The following is a 6,832-nucleotide window of genomic DNA, read 5'->3' as shown; positions in this document are numbered from 1 at the left end:
ATCAATATCAATGATAATAACTAGAATTAAATCTAAAAACAATATCTAAATATATCAAAACAAATATAAAAAATATTCAAAAATCAAACTCTAGAAACAATATTCAAACAATATCTAAAAATATTCAAATATCAAGTTCTAAAATTAAATCCATAATTAAATTCCAACATTATTCTAGAATATAAAAAAAAAATCTAAAATTAAATCTAAACTATGTCTATATATTCAAAAGTCAAATTCTAGAATTAAATCTAACATTAAAATTCAAATAATATTCTAACAATATTCAAATATCAAGTTCTAAAACTAAATCTAATAAACTAAACTTAATCCTAATTATCATACTAAACTAATCCTAAATTCCCTAATTAATTCTAAAATTAGTTAAAGCTAATCCTAATTACCTAAAGATAAAAAAAAGTGTAATGGATCAACAAAAATCAGAGTGGGCCTTGAGATTCAGAAGGAATGGGAATCAAGGCCCAATCGCTGGGGGTGTTGGCCTATAGAGGGAGTATGAAGCCAAAATTTGCTTGGGCTCAAATAAAGTCCAAAGTAGAGAATAAGAAGGAACCAAAGGCTCACTTCCTTCATCTCTTCCTTATGTTCAGTCACAACCACGAGAGAAAGGAGCAGGTCACAAAGGACCTAGCCGCTCCGGCTCCGTCGCCGGCGGCAACGCTTCCTCAAGGTGAAGCTCCTCGCGCCACCTCACTCTCAACCTCCTTGGTTACTCCCAATTCTCAAATAAAGCATTAAAACGAAACCAACAGACAAAGAACCTCACGTTCTGAATCGACCACGACGCGCACATCGATCATCAAATTGGAAGAGGTATTCACATCGAACAATCTCACAAGCATCCTAAGTCATGAATTAAGTATGAAATACACACCTCTGAAAAGTTTCGGCGCGACAGTTGTTCGTATCCGGTGAAGAGCTTAAGGTAACTTCCACTTCTTTATTCTTTCCACCTTTTCTTTCACTCCCATTCTCCTAAGAATCGCTTCTGCTGAACTCTTGCAAATTCGATGCGTGAGTGCGATGATGATATGGAGTTGTGGTTTGGTTTGCAGGGGAGGTTGTGGTGCCGGTGATGAACGATTCAATCTAGAGGAAGAAAACCGAAATTTCAATGCTAATCCTGCTCTTATATAGAGCTTGTTTGTGTATTGGACGTGAGTTGTTGTGTTGCCATTCGTATCTTATGCAGGTGATTTGCAGAATTCGGTTCGTATGTGCAGGTGATTCACAGAATTGAAACAAGGTGATGAAGATGAAGATTGAAGAGGAAAGAAAGGGAAGAATATGCAGGTGAGAGGGGGAAGAAGAATTCTGGAAAAAATTGGAGAGGAAGAGAAAATTTCATTGCTTATTCTTGTATTTATTAGAATTCTGAACGTTCAACTTGGATGAGTTTGAAGTCACGTTTTGGATGAGTTTGTAATTTGGATTTGGATTTGTTCATGTCGTTTCCGTTCTCACTTGCATTCTGTTTGCGTTTTGGCTCTGCAATGCTGCATTTCGATGTTGAGTTCTGCGTTTTGGAAATTCACGTTTCGTTTCTGTTTGTGTAAGGTTCCGTTTGCGTTTTCGTGTTCATGTCGTGCGTTTTGCTTTATTATACTTGTGTTTTGTTTATTACCGTTGCACTGCGTTTTGAGTCGTTTTGGTTACACTGCATTTTGAGTCGTTTTGTATCATGCTGCAATTCATTTCACTTTTGCTGTTGCACTGGACTTTCATGCTGCAGTATTTATTGGATGTGGTTATGGACATGGCAAAATGGATTAATTGGATTAACTAAATTGGGAATTGGGTAATTAGAATATGGACAGTTGGTTAATGGATTAAAGAATGGATAATGGATAAATGGTTAACTGGATTGGATATGTGGAGATTTGGATGTGTGATGGACCAATGGGTTAATGGGTAAATGGATAATTAGATTAGAAATTGGATTAAAATTGGAATTGTAATGGTAATTGGACCAATGAGTTAATGGGCCTACTCCAAATCCTAATTTTGTTATAAAAAAAAATGATGAATGGGCTTATTTGTCAACCATGGCCTTTTGGTATAAAATGAAATTAAATTGAAACTTCTAAAAAATCAATTTGAAAAATAAAATAAAAAAAGATTAATGATTTCTAAAATCAATTTGACAAAAAATGATGAAATGATATATAAAATTAATTTGAATTTCAAAAATCAATTTTAACCTCCAAAATCAATTTAAACTTCAAAAATTAAATTGAAGTTAAAATCAATTTGGAAAAATATTATGACACAATGATGACTAGAATAACAACATGCAATGGACCGATGAATCCAAATGATGACAAGACTTGTAAATCAAATTGAACCATGGTTGAAGGAAATGAATGGATGAATGTGTCAATGAATTATGAATTAGAAACATGTAACCCAGGTTCAATGGATGATCTAGAATGCACATGGATCCAAGAATGAAGTGGGGTATGAAACCCAATGAGCACCTGGTCAACACGGTATGTGTTAAACCTCAAAGATCAAGGCACGATCATGCTTGATCAAATGCCTCAAGGTAAGTGTCCACCAATGTTATAAACCAAGAGATTAGGGTTTGATTGATTAATCCACCTCAAGTTATTGATGAACCCTAGTTTCCACTAGGTGTAAGCATAAAGCCGTGAATTCAAGCCACCTGCCCCCTTGTGTTGAACCATGCTTATGCAGATGAAATGAGTGCTTATGATGATATGCAGGTGATTAAGGGTTAATGACCTATATGAACATTGTGAAGGATAGGGTGAATTTTGGGGTATGACAGAATTAAACACAGATCATGAGCATTATTCCCAAACAAATATTTCCCCCTTAAAGCCTGAATCTCTTTCTGCATAGCCTGAAACTGATCTTGGAATTCGTCCATTCTTTCATAAACACCAACATTTTTGCTTTGGTCATCGTGAAAAACAGGTTCTTCGACAGCATGAACCATGGAAGGTGGTACTGACATCACAGGTTGAGTCATAGGAACTTCAACAACAGGTTGATACCTCCCAGGCACAAAGTTAGAAGGCATGCCCCAAGGGAAACCGGAAGGCATGTGATGTTGTGGAGCACTGACGGGAGCCACAGAGATGGGTGTAGAGATAATTTCAGAAATCACGGTCCTATGAAGTGGAGTCTGAGGAGGAAGAGGTGGTGGTTGATTTTAAGCAGCCACCAAAGTCTCCATCATAGCAGTAAGTCTCTCATAATTGTCCCTGAAGGTTGTCACCTCTTCACGGAGTTCACGATTCTCTTGCTCTAGGCGGTCCATCTTCTTTAGTTGATTAATTAGAGTATTGTACCGGTAAGACATCTTATCTGGATGAAGACCAAGAAAGAAATAAGACCCCTGTCAAACTTACTCAAAGCAATACCAAGATGATGCATGATATGCAAATGTGAATGTTATTATTATTACTATTATTTTTTAAGGAACATTATGACATAAATTCCAAACATAATAATGGGAATAACGCTTTTTGATGTACTGAAAATCTCATTTTATTAATAATGTAAAGGATTACAATCAGAAATACAGTTTCAATGATCACAAATGGAAAGACACTGGATCTATGGAATCATGTCCGATGACGACCCAAATCTAAGCTGGTACTGCTTGCGAAGCCTTTTGATCTCTCTTTCGTAGCTGCTTTTCATAAAATCATCCTCTATCACGAGCTGGTCTACAATGCCTTTCCAAACGCCGGAAGTAGGAAGATGAGTAGATGATGAACTATTAGAGGAAAATAAATCATCTTAGTCATTTGATCTCTTCATAGCACGTTTCTCAAACAATTATATCAGCTCATCTTTTTCCTTTAGCTGCTTCTGCAATTCTACTTTCTCAAGGTGTGAGGTGTGTAATTTGTCTTCCCAATCATCCCTCTCTTGCTTCATTTTGTCTAAAGCCTCTTGCAACTCCTTTATGTCTTTAGTAGTGGGAGATTTTACCATTACCAAGGACATAGGTCTTTCATAAGCGTATGACATCTTGAATTCCTTTTCTCTCTTCTTCACCCAACTAATGTAAGGCTCCAAAGCTACAATTCTTCAGTCCAAGCTCTCTTTTTCCTTTCCTATGAACATTGTGCCAAGCACGTACCATCCTAGCTTTCAAACCTTTAATGTCTTTCCCTTCTTGGAAAAATAAACCTTATAACAAAATGTTATTAGGTTTGTCCTTCATAGGGAACCCGACTTGACGTCTTGCCAAAGTCGGATTATAGTTGATTCTCACTTGTGTACCAAGAAGAGGCACATTATAGAACTCTCTACAACTATCAATAATCTCAACGTCGTCGTAAATATAAGAATAACAAGTGATGTCATCATTGGTGAGAGACATAAGTCTTTGAGACCACCTTAAACAATCATTGTTTTCTTTGAAGATAGGGGACTGTGGCAAGTGCGAAATAAACCACTTGTACAGTAAAGGCGCACAACAGACAATAGTTCCACCCCCTTTAGAAGTCCTATGATGATCAGAGAAATAAGTGTCACCGAGAAAAGTTGGAACCAGATTCCTAATCAAGAAGATCCTCATAGCATTAACATTAACAAAATTGTCAATGTTGGGAAACAATACCAAACCATATATGAGTAAGGTAAGAATAGTTTCAAAGGTCATAATGCTACCAGCATTAGTAAAATAAAAGGTTTTCTCAATTAGAAACTTTGAAGTCAACCCTTTGATACCTCCTTTGACAATGAGGTTAGCATCCATGTCAGACTTCCTTAAATGAATAACTTCACAAATAACTTGGGACTCAATAATTCCTTCCATCCCACTAAAAGGAACTCCATCAGAAACTAGTGTACCCAAAATATAAGCATACTCTTTCATGGTATGCAACAACTGATAATCGGGGAAAGTGAAACACCGATAAACAGGATCATAGAACTGAACCAAAGAACAAAGAAGATCATCCTTAACATCAATGGATAAAATAGATTAGAGTCTTTCGAAACGATCTCTGAAACCCTTAGGATCATCCACAAAAGATGATAGCTTCCTTAATTCCATGAGATCGGAACATCTGAAACTGTATTTCAGAATATTCCTTCTTCCAATATTCATGATCAAAATACCTGTAATGTTTGCATAAAGAGTCTCTAAGTTCCTTGAAAATTGGGAAAAAAATTCTTATGAGTGCATGATGCAACAACTACAAACAAGATCACACAAAGCAAATAAACAAGGTCCAAAGGTTCGGAGTCACGAGCATGGACCCAAGGGTAAGAACTAACCTACAATGTATGTACTAAGGGTATAATCACCCGTAAAACAAGGTTCTAAAAAGTTCCCAGAGTCATAATTCTATCTTTTGGATATTACCAGCTCAAATGACTACTCGTCAACCAATGATATTCTCAAGAGAAACTTGTCCGAGCGTAGTATCGCATAAGAACTAATTCAAGTCTACACCTGAACAGCCACCGCACTACATCCTAAAAGGCCAAGATGGGTTAAGGGTTCTAAGGTCCTCAACTTCTCGGGCTCCCAGGTCGGAAAAAGTAATGTCAACTACGACTACTCGTGTGACATAAGTAATCCCAAAGGGGCTTCCACTGAATGGGGGATCTCAAGCAATCTTATTAAGGATTAACTCCACGTAAGCCAAACATGACTATACCACTCTCCTATCATAAGAGCTCTCAAGATCACCAAGAACCAGACAGAACAAACAATAACAAACAACAACAAACATAATAAATGCACACAACAAAGATGGGTTTAACCCACTAGGGACTACTCCCCAACAGAGTCGCTACTTTTCTGTAGCGGTAAAAATTTTGAGATTAAGTTATTGACTAACTTAACTCATAAAGTAAGAGTCTCCACCGTACTTTTATTGTTTCCAAAGGAAAAGGGAAAAAGTACGAACGAAATCCGAAGAAGTTTTAAATAAAAACTAATAAAATAGATAAGGATTTAGGGGTTAGTTATGAAAAAGTAAGATATTAGCACCCTAAACATCCACGGTACTCCATGGGAACCTCTTTGAAAATGTGTCTTTTGGTTTGAAAAATGGGTATTGTTTGCAAAAAATTGGAGAGATGGAAAAAGAATTTTTTTTTATGATTTTTGTGTTTGCCAAGACCTTTTGAAATCTTATGCCTACGTACCAACAAAGTGCAATGGAGGATCAAAACCTCGTAATTAGTGGTAAAAATAACAAAGCTGTTTATTTTGATCCATTTTTAATGAAAATACATTTTATCATTTTAAGGAGAATACTCAACTAGTCACTCATAAGTATGAGAACTTTGCATCATCATGAGAAGGCTCCAACTTGGATAAAAATCTACAAGTATGCCACTAGTTCTCACGGATGGAAAAGAATTATCATCAATATTATGGAGATAGAAGAATTATATCTCAACTATGTAAATGACTTATGTCTAATACTTTGAGAAAAGTTTTAAAATGAAAAATTCACAAAGGGCACAAAATGGTTTGAGTGAGTTATGCATTTTTTAAGTCTTTTGAAATTGGTCTCAATATGCTTAAGATAAATTAGCATTTATTAGGAAAAGGTTTTGAAAATCACTTGACAAAAGTCAAGGTTTATTGAGAAAGTGGTTCAAGTTTAAAAAACAATAAGGTTTTGAAAAAGATAGAAGATTTTGAAAATTAAACAAAGCGGGAGGAGAAGAAGAGACTATCCTAGAGTATAAAGTAAAAGGTAGGGAGGAAAGATCTAACCAAGGTATAGCAAGCTTTATGACATAAGTCAAGCAAGAATTCCCTCATGCATCTGGACTAAGCCTCAAGCAAGCCAAATAAGTCAATCAT

At 36.0% G+C, this 6,832-nt stretch overlaps 1 long non-coding RNA gene across 1 annotated transcript; it reads left to right on the top strand.

Annotated features, from left to right (window-relative positions):
• Positions 1-588: 588 nt before the first annotated feature.
• On the top strand, positions 589-1,577 carry LOC127080003 (uncharacterized). The gene is made up of 2 exons (XR_007788001.1): positions 589-946; positions 1,077-1,577. It is a non-coding gene; the product is annotated as an uncharacterized LOC127080003 (long non-coding RNA).
• The last annotated feature ends 5,255 nt before the right edge of the window (positions 1,578-6,832 follow it).

The sequence above is a fragment of the Lathyrus oleraceus genome, chromosome 5, assembly GCF_024323335.1.
Source record: "Lathyrus oleraceus cultivar Zhongwan6 chromosome 5, CAAS_Psat_ZW6_1.0, whole genome shotgun sequence".
Taxonomy (NCBI): Eukaryota; Viridiplantae; Streptophyta; class Magnoliopsida; order Fabales; family Fabaceae; genus Lathyrus; species Lathyrus oleraceus.
The sequence above is the reverse complement of the archived record's forward strand: the minus strand, read 5'-3'. Positions and strand labels throughout refer to the sequence as shown.